Raw genomic sequence first — 15,122 nt, forward strand, 5'->3', positions numbered from 1 at the left:
CATGAAAAGTGTGGCAGTGAGGAAACAAAGGGGGCCCTACAGGGCCCACTTGTGCTTCTGCGCCATGGGGTGCATGCAGGGGGGCACATGTTGTGCCCCCCCTGTGCGCATGTACCCCAACATCCGTGTTTCAGTGGGCACTGTTATTTTTAAACCATATATTCATGGTTATTAATTATTTAATGTTTTACATTTGTAATGTCTTATTTATTTGTTTGCTTATTTTATAACTTTACAGTAATTTTCTTTTATTTTTTTGAATATGGCAGGCATAGATTAATGTGGAAGTGTATCAAAATATTTAACAAATGATGTTATTGTTTATCTATAAATAATTTTAAATGAACGTCTAGATTTGTTTATGTTTTTAACTTGTACAACTTTTTCTTACATTTTTATTATGAGTTGTGGTGTACATTGGTGGAATGGCTAGGTTGTGTTTTCTAAAGGAAGCAATTCTAATTAGATAAAAACGTGAACATTGCAAAAACATTTGATTTTTAAATGGATTTTTTATGATCGCTGTTTTTTTGGTTGGCTTTTTTTACAGGTCTTGGAGGGCTATTTTTATGGGGGGGTTTTAATCGCTAAAAAGCTATTTTGACAAATCATATATTTGTAAAGAAATTATTTTTTGAAAATAGATTTTTTAATTTAAAATTTAACGTTGTAAAACTTTTATTTAAATAATTGAATTACTTGAAATATATAGTTCTGTTATTTGGTCTATAGGATCTGACACCTTCAATATATGCAGAGGAATATGTGAGCGCACTACCACGTTTGTGGATATGATTGTGTAGCTGTGCCGTACTCCAGGGATCACTCTTTGAGCTAGAGTGTATTTAAACATAAATGACAGTGCATCCCTATTCAAATAAGGTATGTCCCCCAGGCAACAGGCTAATAGTCCTTAATAGAAAGGTTTTCTTGCTAAATTCTTGAAATTAATATGGTGAAACTTCTTGCTGTTTGATGTTGAAAAGTATTTATTATTCAAACTGTTGCATCACAGTTCTATTCATATGACATTCTTTCTTCATATAGTTTACTTCAACTCCCAGAAAGCATCAAATTCCTCCCAGTGGTTATTTAATCATCCCAATGCGTTTCTTCTGGGGATATTCTGTAAATAGTAGTAAAATGTAGTCAGAAAGATCTGTGTGAACACTAAGTAAGTCACAAACAAGGCTTATCCTTTGTTGTGAAGTTGACAAAAAATAAATAAAAAAATGCTCAAAAGAATTAGTGGAACAATGTTAGTCACTCGGTTATTCTTAAGGACGGACGGTAGTTGTTTAAAATTATCCGCAGTGAAAAAACCGTGGTGAAGAATGGTGAAACGATGTAAAACATTCCACTGATTTTGAAGAGCTACGGCTTTGTGCTAATGCAGTGGTCGGTGGTATGAACATATCGTGCGGTTTATAAAAAACGTGTGGTACTGCTTCGAAACAACGCGTGGTGCTGCTTCGAAACATACAAGACTACATGGCAAAAACTCAATGGTTAGTGCCATGAGGGAAAGCACTTGATTAGTTGCTTCGTCATAATCATGCAAAAGTATAAAATGACGTGAGTAAATATAGGGCTGCCTCAACAATGAGGTAACCAAGCTTACGCTTACCGTTTAACCGGGAAGAATGGAATAAATGCGGTGTCTCTCTAGGGACTGTAGTGACTTCTCTGAGAATGCTTCTCCGTGAATACCAGTGAAGGCTGCTGGAGGCGTATATTAGTGACGTGTGAGTAATGTGTGCGTGAGTGTCGACATAGAAAGGGAGCTAACACGAGCTTGTGGCATCGTTAGCTGATTACAAACTGAATAAAGTTTCAAAAGAAAAATGTGATGGCCTGTCAGAAACGGCTGTGAAATCTAGAAAGTGTAGGTGACATGAAGCTAAAGAGGAAAATATATATTTTGTTAAAAAACAATCGTTATAATGTGGAAAATATACATATAATACATGTATGTAAATCAATGTGTATAATAAATTATGTGGATGGTAAATGAACAATAATGCATATATAATAATGATCTGTACAACCAGTCCATGAAACAAATGTCTATAGGTAACAAGTGTATTTCATACGATCATTTATTTGAGCGGTCAGAAACCTTCCGTTTGGAGCGACCTCTGGTGGCCTCCTGAGGCGGGTTCCTGCCCTAGTCCTGCAGACAAGGTTAGGAATCTTGGCTTCATGTTAGATAAAGATCTCTCCTGTAAGGCGCAAATTAACCAGGTAACTTCCACCAGGGCCGGACTGACTACCGGGCAGTTTGGAATACTGCCGAACTGGGGGCTGATTTCACTGCGGTGGGGGCTGATTTCGTTCATGGAGACCTGCATGTGCTTCGAAATAATTAAAGCAAAATGAATTTTGTTTAGTACACGCAGGTCCCCATCAAAGAAATAAGCCCCCAGCTCAGCAGCATTCCAAACTGCCCGGTATCCAGTCCGGCCCTGACTTCCATTTGCTTTTATACCATCAAGGTTATTAGGAAAGTCCTACCATACATCCCGTCAACGTTAAAGAAGACTGTGATGGGTGCCCTGGTAATGTCCCGAGTGGATTATTGCAACTCACTCTACTTGGGCACAGGAGAAAAACAGCTGAAAAAACTGCAGGCAATCCAAAATGCCGCAGCCAGGGTCCTGCTGAATCTACCACACCGTCACCCAACTTCCAAAGTCATCCATGAACTTCACTAGTCCCAATTAGGTGCAGAATACAGTTCAAAGCCCTCTGCCTGGTCCACAAGTCCTTGTATGGTAAGGGACCAGACGATTTTACCATACTCCTTTCTCGATATTTACCATCACGCACTTTGAGATCAGCCAACCATGACTTAGTATGTAAACCAAGAATAAGGAGAGCTCGATGGGGTGGTAAATCCTTCTCCTACCAAGCCTCCAGACTATGGAATTCTCTGCCCCACATACTGCGCTCACAAAAATCTAAAATGTGCTTTAGGAAGGCATTGAAAACTTGGCTTTTCTCTCTGCATTAAAACCTGCTCTCACCGCTCTTTCTGTTACTATAGCGCCAAGACGCGGCAGCATTCGAGCGCTTTATAAATATTTCAGTCAGTCAGTCAGAGGCTTCATGGAGCATAATAGGGTAATCCAATAGTTTTCATGCTGTAATAGGAAGTTATGATTGTCCCTTCCTTCTCGTTTTTCAACACATTCCAGCACGCAAAATTTAAGTTGGCTGATATTATGGCCGGCTTCCACAAAATGTTGGACTACTGTTGATTTCATTTGCTTGGTTCTTATGTTTGATTTATGTTCATTCAGGCGTGTCTTTATCTTTCTTTCAGTCTGGCCAATGTAGATCTTCCCGCAGGGGCATTTTAACATATACACAACATTAGTGGTGTCGCATGTTGCTGTAGCTTTGACTTTGATTTTATAACCTCTCATGGGGTGGTTGATGTATGAACCTTTAATCACATTATTGCAATTATTGCAATTCCAGCATGGTTTAGTACCCACAAATGTAGTTGTTGTTGTTGATGAACTAGGATGTTTTAATCTTTCACCTATATTTCTGTTCCTAGTGTAGGCAAAGGTTGGATCTTGATCAAAAATATGATTAAAATCTTGCTCCAATCTTAATATTTTCCAGTGTCTTTTTGTGATGCGTTTGTAAGCGGCACTCATAGTGGAGTATTTTGACACGACTGTAAGTGAATTTTTGGCTGGTGTGTTTTGTGTTGACAATAGTTCAGATCTAGATTTGAGAGTACAGCGATGGGTGGCTTGCATCAAGACATGATCAGGATATCCCCGGGCCTTAAACCTTTGGGTCATTTCTTTCAGCCGTATGCAAGCTCTTTCCAGATCAGAAACAATTCTTTTTGCTCTTAACATTTGAGTATACGTGAGGTGTTGTTTAAGGGATGGCGGATGAAAACTTTGATAATCCAAGGTATTGTTTTGGTCTGTCTTTTTCCTATATAGATCTGTGTCAAATCCAGTTGGTGTCCTAGTGATTCTAACATCCAAGAATGTAATAGAACATTGTTGTATGTCGTAGGTGAATTAAATTTGTTTGTCAATATTGTTAAGCTTCTGTAGTTGGTCTCTTAAAATAGTTTCTGGACCCTTCCATAGGATAAAGATGTCATCTATAAACCTCTCAAATAGTTTGAGGTTGGTTATCCATGGTTGTACTGTAAGGATGTTTTCTTCTTCAAATCGATTCATAAATGTGTTGGCGTACGCTGGTGCCGCACAATTACCCATGGATGTACCAGTTTTTTGTTGGTACCATTCATTGTTCCACTTGAAATAACTATGCAATAATGTAAATTCCATGAGTTCCATTAGGAAAACTTTCAAATCATCATCATATATTGTTTGTAGCAAAGTGTGTTCAACCGCCTCTATCCCTAATTAATGGGGGATAGATGTGTATAGTGAATTAACATCCACTGTACATAATAATATTTCCTTATCCTTATCAATGATGACTTGGTTTAGTTTGTGAAGAAAGTCAGCAGTATCTCCTATGAAGGACCTCATTGATGTTACACTTGGTAGGAGATAACGGTCCAAAGACTTTCCCACCGGTTCATGTATGCTGCCTTGAGTGGTGACTATAGGTCTGCACGGGGGTCTTATAGGGTCCTTGTGGATTTTTGGGACCATAAATAATGTAGGACTTACTGGATTGGTCTGAATCACCAAAATTTTGGTTTTGTCATTAATGGTGCCGTTGTCATGAGCTTTCTCGATGACATCTGTCAAAGTTGCTGCAAATTAATCTGTGGGATTTGCGTCCAATTTCATGTATGTCTCTGAATCTGTTAAGTGTTTCACCATATTAATTTCAAGATTTTAGCAAGGAAACCTTTCTATTAAGGACCTTTTAGCCTCTTACCTGGGGGACATACCCTATTTAAATAGGGATGCGCTTTTACTTTCAATATATATGCTCATTCCTCAATGTTTGACGAACTGGAGTTTGAATAGGAAATCTGACCTACTCCCCACACTTCATTAAGAAAGTTTGACCCCACTCCAGAGTTTACGCACTTATCCTAATACATTTTTAGATTGGAACTAAAATAACAAACCTAACCCTCCACTCACCATGGTATACACTTTTCACTAATGTTTCATAGACTAAAGGCAGAATAGCAATTGACCCTCCCCAATATATGCACTCTCCTCAATGATTGTTTGATGGAATTATACATGTAAATCAACATCACCTCTCCATATATGCAACTTCCACAAATAGTTGTTAGATTGGAGTTAGACTGGTAAAGCTGCTACATTTACACACCAAATTATAGACTTTCCCAATGTTTGCTAGGCTGGAGTTAGGTTAGTAAATTTGACATGCTCCTTGAATACACTCTCCCGAATGATTGTTATTTTGGAATTAAGTAGTATATTTGTACCCCCCTTTTTTGGGGGAACGGGCGGGTGGAAGGGATCAGAGGCGTCACCCATACCTTATTGGATCCAAGAATGGCATCTAATTGACATTCTTGGAGACATTCTGGAAATCTCTTCATAATAGTGGTTCATCAGTAACATATTTGTGGGCATTTTCTTGTGACATGCTGGCCTTCCCTGCAAACAGTGGCCCATCCATGATATATTGGGTGCCTTCTTGGAGCCATGCTGGCTATCCTTGCATAATATTGTCCATCAATAACATATCTGTGTTTTCTTGGCGAAATATTGGCTATTCATGACATTGCAGCATGTTTGGTTACACGTGAAGTAGGCTAAGCTCTAAGTACAGTGGTATTCCTAGAGATATGCTGGCTATCCCTGTATTATAGTGACAAAGGAATGGCATATGTGTGGGTATTCATGACAGCATGCTGGCGATCCCTGCCTAATTGCTGCCGATCAGTAACATATTTGTGGGTATTCCTGATGGCATGCAGCCTATCCTTGTATTCAAATGAGCTATGCATATGTTTTGCTTTATTCATCTTGTGCCATGCTTCATTCATATGATAGGATTGAGAATCTACTTGCAAAAGGACTAGAGAAAAATGAAACACACAAAAAATATTTTGGAAAATGATAGATCATGTGAAGTTTCATAACTAAATATTCGTTACTGTCTGTAATACATAGAAAGCTTTTTAGCCAACTTTTAAGTGGAATTATGTTGAAAAAGTCACTTTTGCCATTATTTAAGGTATCGTTTGGGCGGGTGAGGTCCAATTCTTACCTGACACCATAAAAACACTGGAATATTGTATTAGTATTTCTCTCGAACTCCTTCAGTGCTGGAATTTTGGCTAATTGTTGTGAAAATGGTGCTGTCAAATGCACCACCAGGTCGATTTTTTAATTATCAACTCCCCCCCTCCCCCCCCCCCAACAAATCCACTAAAGTTTCCAGAAGGAGGTCAGGTGTGTTCGACTTGCACTGATTTTCCATCACATCCAAAATTACTACGCAGTAAAAGAGGTCCCACATTATGTATGTCAACGCACGCCACAGAGCTGCCTTTATACATTAGGGGTTCTGCAATCACATCTAAGGGTTAATGCTTCTTGTGCGTGTGTGCAGCTTAAGGTGCCTGGGTGCTGCTGTCATAAGCCACAAGCACTGCCTCTGATATCAGTGAGCAGCTTAATGAGCCATAGTGCTTCGCTCAATCCAGATGTCTTGTCCTATTCAGAGGTCCTGAAAGAATATGCACGGGTGCATCCAACATACATGACACAATGTGTCAACAACCAAAAAAGGTGCTGCCATTAGAAGAACCACAAGGATGCTCCTCTACTCCATTCCTTCACCCTTCCTATTGAATCTTGTATGGCTCTGGTTATATGAGTGGCACAAGCCTCCTTATCATTTTCAGTATCCCATCCTTCATTCATCTCCCTCTAAAATAGTTTGTTGGAGAAGCCACATAGAGAATATGCGAAGACCTCTATGATCGCCTCTGATAGGCCGTTATCTTCCTACTGCACCACACTTCCGGGTTGTCCCATTTTAGGCCCCTTCTCTCTCAATGCTGTAGGGCCTCAAGACTAACAAGCATTTGCAATGCAATAGGTCTCGCATTAGGAAAGTTTGAGCTATTGGTATTGTAAATGACACATTTTTTATTTATGTGTTGTTTTTGAAAATAGCGAAATTAATAGCTTTGTTATTTACAATGCCAATAGTTATAACTTTCGCGAATGTGACACCTATAGCATTTGTAATGCAATATGTGTTGTATTTACGTGACTTAGATGTATTGATATTACAAATAGCATTGGCTTTTAATTTTTTTAAATAATGAATACTTAAATAAAAGCTATTGTAGTTTATAATGGCAATAGCTTACACTTTTGTAAATAACTTTTGTGAAGATTATGTTCAGTGTATAATATTGTGACGAAAATCCAAGAACAGAAGTGAAATATTAACATCTTTTTGTGACATTTGTAATAAAGCTTGAAACATTGAGAGAACATATTTGAAGCAGTTGTTGTTGAATGGTTGCACAGATTGATGCTGTGGTGGCGCTGAGTGATGTTGTGGTGGCGCTGAGTGATGCTGTGCATTCAGTGATGCTGTGGTAGCGCATAGTGTTGTTGTGGTGCTCCTGAGTGATGCTGCTGAGTGATGCTGTTGTGATGCGATAGATAGAGTGAGGGCGATATATAGATAGAGGGAGGGCGATAGATTGATAGAGGGAGGGCGATAGATAGAGGGAGGGCAATAGATAGATAGATAAAGTGAGGACGATAGATAGATAGATAGATAGATAGATAGATAGATAGATAGATAGATAGATAGATAGAGTGAGTGAGGGCGATAGATAGATAGAGGGAGGGCAATAGATAGATAGAGGGAGGGCGATAGATAGACAGATAAGGTGAGGGCGATAGATAGATAGACAGATAGAGTGAAGGCGATAGATAGATAGAGCGAGGGTGATAGATAGAGTGGGTGTCACTTTTCTGAACTTCGCTTGAACCCACTAGTGCGTGACTGGAACGCAGGAAAGACCCTGTATTTAGGTGGTGGAATAGAAACATGCATCAGTATGCCTTACAGTGACACCACTTCTATCCCACCTGCCCACCCATTTATCTACTCTTTAAACCCATTGACTCAAGAGAAAGAAAGATAGAAAGAGAGAAAGGGAAAGAAATAGAGTAGGAGAAAGGAAAAGAAAGGGAAATAAAGATAGAGAACGAAAGAGAAATAAATAAAAATAAATAGATAGAGAAAGAGAAAAAAGAAAGATAGAAAGAGAGAGAAAGAGAGAAAGAAAGAGAAAGAAGAGAGAAAGAAAGAAAGAAATAAGGGAAAGAGAGAAACAAAGAGAAACAAAGAGAGAGGAAGAAAGAAAGAGAAAGAAAAAGGGAAAGAAAGAGAGAAAGAAGGAGAAAGAGAGAGAGAGAGAAAGGGAAAGAAAGAGAGAGAGAGAAAGAAACAAAGAAAGAGAGAAACAAAAAGAAAAAAAGAAAGAGAAGGAGAAAGAAGGAAAGATAGAAAGAGAGAGAGAAAAAGAAAGGAAGGAAGGAAATGGAAGGAAGACAGAAAAAGGAAGGAAGAAAGAAAGAAAGACATTGGCGTGGTAGCTAGTATGTGCTGAGTGACCGAGAACTGAGATGATGTCTGGTAAGACAGACACCCACGTGGGCAGCTGGGCCGACCTGCTTTCTGTACACAGAGTTCAGGGGGGACAGCCTCAGCAGACTCCAAGTTTCACTGTGGGCATTTCAAAGTGCCAGACTGCATTTTAACTCGGGCTGATGTCATTTCAATTGAAAGGCAGACATTCGGGGAGGAGCTTACTAAGTGACTCTACCAACAAGTCGAAACAAGCAAAACAAGACCTCAAACACACTTACAGTCACATATCACAGCCTAAACAAAAACACAAACACACATAGCAACGGAGGTTACTGTAATGTTGGGCGCTAGGCTTGCATGATGGAGAATAAGGTGACACAGACACAGTGGGGTAAAGGGTGCAACTGGCCCAGAGCACGTGCGCTCAGCCACTTTTATTCAAGCAGCGTCACCTGAATGGTGACGTCTGTGGTGGGTGGGTGTGCAGTGTAAGTTCACACTGTAAAACACTAGACGGCTGACTCCACGTCACTACATCCCTCCCAAACTTAGTAATGAACCAAACCCCGGAAACAGTCCGAAACCTGTGGGAAGAAAATTAGACATGAAGATACATTAGCGAAACTTCCACTAAGTCTCTTCAGCTGCTTGCTGGATAGCTATGGTGGCAAACAGAAGCTTGGACTACCAGTTTATGTTGGCACAGTTCAGGAGTGCTCGGCGGGTCCGGTCTCCACTTGGCTCTGTAACTGGATGTTGTTCTGCAGTCATTATCAACCTCGCTCTTGTGGTGACAGCCATCAGCTGGAAAGACGGTGGATGGCTAGGTGTTGATTTGCGCCGTTCAGTCCGGGTTCTTGCGGTGTCTTCGGGCAGGCTTCAAAGTGTCTCTTGGCAAATGAAAAGAGTAGGTGAAAACATCCTTCTCACTAGGATGCCCCTCTCGCCAGTGTTCTTCTCTCACAAGATGTCCGGGAGGCCCTCTTTGCCAGGCTTCCACTGGACGGGTGCTTTCGGTCGTGTTGCTCCACCATAGCCTTCGGGCCGTGAGTGGGGCGCTCCACGAGCCTCGCCGCTGTGTCCTTAGTTCCACCTGAAGGTTAAGTTGTTGACTCCTTTACTTGCACACAAAGCTTTCATCCTCGTGGATCCTGCAGACGTGCAGCTGTGGATCTGTCTCCCGTGCGGGACTTGCTGCCACCAGAGTTCCTTGAGGCATCCGCTTCTTGGGTTGCCATGGGCTGGTGTGAAGTGCTCAGTTCCTCAGCTTCCGGATGCCTGAGCACTCTCGCCATTCAATCTTCCGCTCAACCCCAGAGGTAGATGTCGCCAACAGTCCAGCTTGCTCTCTACTGCGATCGCCATGTGGATGGGTGGCTCGTAGGTGGATGTCTTTGATCTGTGCTGCCGGTGCTCTTGCCAGGCCTTGTTGCAGCAATGCACCCAGGTGTTCCAGTGTCTGTCACCTTCCTTCATTTCGCAATGGCAGCATGCCACTCTGATTCTTTCTTCCTTCTTCTCGCAGTGGCGGCGTGCCACTCTGATTTCTTCTTCCTTCTTCTCGCGACGTAACTTGGACCGATCTCCTTTCATCTTCTCTGACCAGGCTTCCCCGTGCAGTGCGCGCCTTCTGCACTAGTCTTCCTGGTCTTGTCCTAGTCCTAGGACACTGTCTTCTTTTCACTCAACTGCCAGAGTTATCGTCGCGACCTTCACTTCCTCTTCAGTTCTACTCTGCTAACTTGTGGTGTCGAAGTTCGGTGGTCCATGTTCGCGGGCCACGCCTTGGTCGAACTTCTTGGACCTCTTGCCGGTCCACTCTGCCGATCTCTGGCTGGTTGGCTTTTTCTTTTCCTGGGCGACCATCCGACTGGTCGGCTTTATCCTTTTGTGACCAGAATGAGTGGTCAGATTCCTCTGGTGAGTCTTCAAGCTTCTGGTTGTCTGCGCAACCATTTTCCTTCCATCGCAGTTCGGTTGCTTTGGCGTGAATTCTGGATGCTCTCTTCGGTTGCTTCCGTGACTTGCTGCTTTGGGCTAGTGCCGTCTGAACTGCTGCGCATTTGCGTCATGCGCCTTCGCACTTCCTGTTGCCGAGTTTCAGAACCACCGTTGGTTCGTGTGGTGGTTCTCCTGTCTTCTCCATACTGCTGCAGCGATGGCCTGTGGCCACCAGGCATCGCTGCACTCCATCCCGGCGTGGCTTCAGTGCTTCTGGAGGGTTGCGTCACCGCTCCGTCAACCTTTTCCTGGTCACTCCCTTTTGCACGCTGATGGCTGTGCTCTTTGTTTGCTTTTCTTGGGCGCACTTGCTGCGTGTTCTCTTGAGTGTTCTTTGCGGAGTTCCTGCACTCCTTGCGGGTTTCCTTGCGCTTCTGGCACGTTCCTGCGCAGTCCCCTGGCGTGTTCCTTGAGTTTCTGGTGCGTTCCTGCGCTGTCTCCTTTACAGTGGTTTGGCACCACTCTGGCATGGCAAGTCTCTTGCACTCTCTCTGCGGTGCTTGGCAGTTCTCACTGTGTGTTGACAATGGGTTGCAGTCTTCCCTTCGTTTTCCTTTCCTAAACGGCCTGGTGATGCCTCTCTGCATGCACAGTTCAGGTGTCTTGTCCTCATAATTAAAATGCAGCAAGTACATTTCTCGATGCTCCCAGGTGAATCGTGGACCACAGCAGTGTAGTCCATTGCTCAGGTCTGTTCGCACCTACATTACTTTGGTTCTTGAGTGTGGTGTTGTAAAATGCCCACCAGGCGGCGCTGCTGCTCTTTTCTTACTGCTGCGGTGCAGCTTTGGAGCTGGGTGTGGAGCTGCTGTCGATGGGTTCAGGGTCAAGCTCTCCTGTAGCTGTCTCCTGGCCCTGCGCTCATTAACCTCATGGGAGGGGCTCCTGTGTGGACGGCTGTCGCCTGGGGGGCACACACTCGCGGCCGGGCCCCGCAGGACCAACATCCCATCGCCGAGTGCTTATTTCTTGTTTATTTTGGCAGCGCCAACGTATGCAGTCACTCCTTACTGCCCAGGCAGAGCAGGGATTACACACGCCACTGCCTCTTTGCTTGGTGCTCATTAAACGTTCGCCTATGCTTCTGGCGTTTTCCTGATCCCCGGCACCGGGACCAAAGTAGGTGCTTTTATTGCTTTTATTCCTCTGGCAGGCACGTGTGCTGTCGCGTTCACACACTTGGGGCTCTTGTACTGTGCATCAGGGATAGCCGTGTCTTTCGCCCGCACCGCTGGGGCATGGGCAGGCAGTCAGTCACCGCCTCCGCTTGCCGCGGTAAGTCGCTTTCACTTCCATCTTGCAGCGGACACCTTCTGCCGGGCCAGACTCACTCTTTGGGCTGCTCTCCCTCCCACCCGTGGCAGCATTATCCAGTCTCTACGCTGCCCGGGAGGGGTGAGGGCTGCTGCTGGACCTCCGGGCCCCTCACCAGTCAGTGTCGGCTTTCGGCCGTTACGGCGGGGTGAGCTCCCACAGGCTTCATCGCGCTTGGGCCATTCTTCACTTTGTTCTTGGCCGCAGACCGCCTTGGCTGTCTTTCGCCCTGCCGCCGCAGCAGCCTCACACTAGCACGCTGCGGGCGGGGAAGGGGTCGCTGCGGGTGGGCACCACTTTGGCCCTTCGGTCAGGGCCTCACGGCAGTCAGCAGTGGCGGTGACTGGTGTCACAGCAGTCCGGTCTCGCGCTCCTCCGCTCTGGGCTACTGCCGCACCACCTTCACCCTCGGGGCACTGCACCCGCCCCGTGGGCCTTCTGACATGTGGGCTCGCCTTCGGCCAGAGGGCCTGCCTTACTTGCGGTCGACGCGGCCGACGCGGGTGGGCTCCGGTCGGTCCGCTCTTCACTCCTACGCTGGGTTACTTACAGCATGCTTGAGAGGTGCGGGGTAAGCTCCCCGTCACCCTCTCATTAGCGTCCAGGCCCAGGGCTCGTCATACGCCCCGCGGGCCTCTCGGCAGCCGGCGCCGCTTCACAGGGGGTGCCCTGTAGGTGGGCAGCTCTCTCCCCCTTTCCCAAGATTTTCGGCTGTGACACGCTGGGCACAGCTTCCGACTCGTCGCCAGTGTAATGTTGGGCGCTAGGCCCGCATGTTGGAGAATAAGGTGACACAGACACAGTGGGGTACTGGGTGCAACTGGCACAGAGCACGTGCGCTCGTCCACTTTTATTCAAGCAGCGTCACCTGACCGGTGACGTTGTGATGGGTGGGTGTGCAGTGTAAGTTCACACTGTAAAACACTAGACGGCTGACTCCACGTCACTACAGTTACCACAAATACCTGAAAACAAACACTTTCGAAGAGAGACAAGTATACATATACGCATACACAAAAATTTAGACAGGGATACATACTTATGAGCACAAGCTTGACCTAAACAACCTATAAATATGTTATGTGTCGGCAGCATTGATGACGCTGTAAGCTCACAGTGCCTCTGTGCCACAAAATAAGATGTCTCCTGTACTTCTAAGACTGTTTTAATTTTGCGGCTGGTGCACATGAAAGATCACACAAAAACACATCAATAAACCTTTGTACACAGCAGAGTTGAACACTTTCTAATTGTGTACTTTGATCCAACTGAATTCTTTTTTCTGAAAAGCGGCCTTTAACGCTATTCAAAAGGGTTCCATAAAAAGCATCTTTCACTAAAGTGCCCAAATTCTAAATCGGACCCTCCGCTTCTCTAACCAAGATCACCAACGCGCACCGAGGCTTTAACTGCGTGCGTGAAGCACACTGTGTGATTCGTTTAGCCTGTGTCATTGCACCAGTAACATTACCCACTGTACCCAATGACTTATTTTTTGTAGACATGGGAAGATTAATCCGCAGCTCTGTCAAAGACATTTAAGTAATGTCCTGAGCTGCCAATTAATCTCAGTGTTTGCCAAAGATATTAAACTGAAATGTGTAATGTAGCTAGTGCTTTTGGAAAGCACTCCTGAAAGAGAACAAAATGCCTGAGAGCGAGCTGCTGCATGGCTTGAGGCGAACAAAGAACGACTCCAGCAAGGATCCCCAGAGCCAGAGGACGTGGCTCAGAAGTCAGAGCTGCAGACTTAAGAGGTGGGGATCCGTGTTCGAACCTCGGCAGTGGGTTCAACAACCTGTAAAGGATCCTGGAAAAGTTCTTCACCCTAAAATGCACTAAAACATAACTAAAAAGCATTGATCGATATTGAAGAGGTCGAAGCCTGGCAAGTAATTCGAGTATTTCCTGTAAGCAGCTACTCAGAACAAAAGCTTTCACTTTTGAATGCGAAGGGAGCAGAGGCAGGAATAAAAGAGAAAAACAAGCCTAATCCTACCTTAGAAAGAAGCCCAAACCAAACTATCCTACCACAAAAAAAGCCGAACATCTAAGACTTCAAAATATTTAATAAAATACATTAAATAAAATAAAATCAACAGAGCTGGAAGGACTGTAGGGGAAGCATTGGTAAATCTGTGGCATAAAGAAGGGATGGGAGTAAGAAAGCTACATTTAAACGTAAGCAGGTAGGGAGCTGCATTTGAACTCAGACAAACACTAATGGAGCAGGAAACCAAGAAAGAAAAGAGTTCCCCAGAGAACAGATTTAGGGCCAGATGTAGGTAATTCTATTTTACCGACTCATAAATACCGAATTTTACCGATTCGGTATTTATGAATCGGTAAAATAGAAGTACCGAGATGTAGGTAAATCCAGATGTGGATTTACCGAATCTTTAAAAGTCGGTATTTACCGATTCGGTAAATACCGACCGGTAATGCTCCATTCATTCCTATGGGCTTTGAAGCCCATAGGAATGAATGGGGCATTAACGGTCGGTATTTACCGAATCGGTAAATACCGATTTTGACAAGGGTGCAGGGGGTGTCACTTTGACACCCTCTAGCACCCCCCAAAAAAGGTACGGGGCCATGTGGCAGGCATACCTGCCCTAAGGGCAGGTCTGCCTGTCATATGGCACAGGTGTGTATGCACACATGTGCATGCACACCTCAATCGGTATTTCACCATCAAATTGAATTTGATGGTAAAATACCGATTTCTTAGGCCTTGTGGGACTCATAAGAGTCCCACCTACATATCAATTTTACTGATTCTGTAAAAATACCGGTCGGTAAATTTACCGACCGGTATATTTACAGAATCGGTAAAATTACCGATTTGCCCCGTTTCTGTCCTCCTACATCTCTGTAGCCAAATACCGGTCGGTAACGGCCGAATTCGGCCGTTACCGACCGGTATTTGGCTACCTACATCTGGCCCAAAGAACCATTGTGGAATGAGACAGTACTTAGTCCCTGCTGCATGGAGGAACAGACAAAAGAAAGGAGGGACAAAGAGGCCGGACTGACCACTTGCAAACAAGAATTTTTGAAGGACACTGACATAGACAAAAGAAAAGCTGGGGGATGGCTTTAACCCAACATAAGAAATTATAATAGGTCTCGAATGCTCGACCTAAAAAGTGGTGTGTCAAATGTCAGAGATCTTACAGGCCTCACACGGAGCCTGGCCTGTTCTCTTCTGCTGTGACTTCCATGGCTTCTTTGGGTTTTAAGGA

General features: G+C 44.3%; 1 protein-coding gene across 2 annotated transcripts in view; it reads right to left on the reverse strand.

Moving 5' to 3' along the window:
• Nucleotides 1-15,122, reverse strand: part of LOC144754337 (ficolin-2-like) — a 308,191-nt gene that overhangs the window by 236,461 nt on the left and 56,608 nt on the right. The gene's annotated exons all lie outside the window — the stretch shown is intronic.

This window comes from Lissotriton helveticus, chromosome 5_1 (assembly GCF_964261635.1).
Source record: "Lissotriton helveticus chromosome 5_1, aLisHel1.1, whole genome shotgun sequence".
NCBI classification, from domain to species: domain Eukaryota; kingdom Metazoa; phylum Chordata; class Amphibia; order Caudata; family Salamandridae; genus Lissotriton; species Lissotriton helveticus.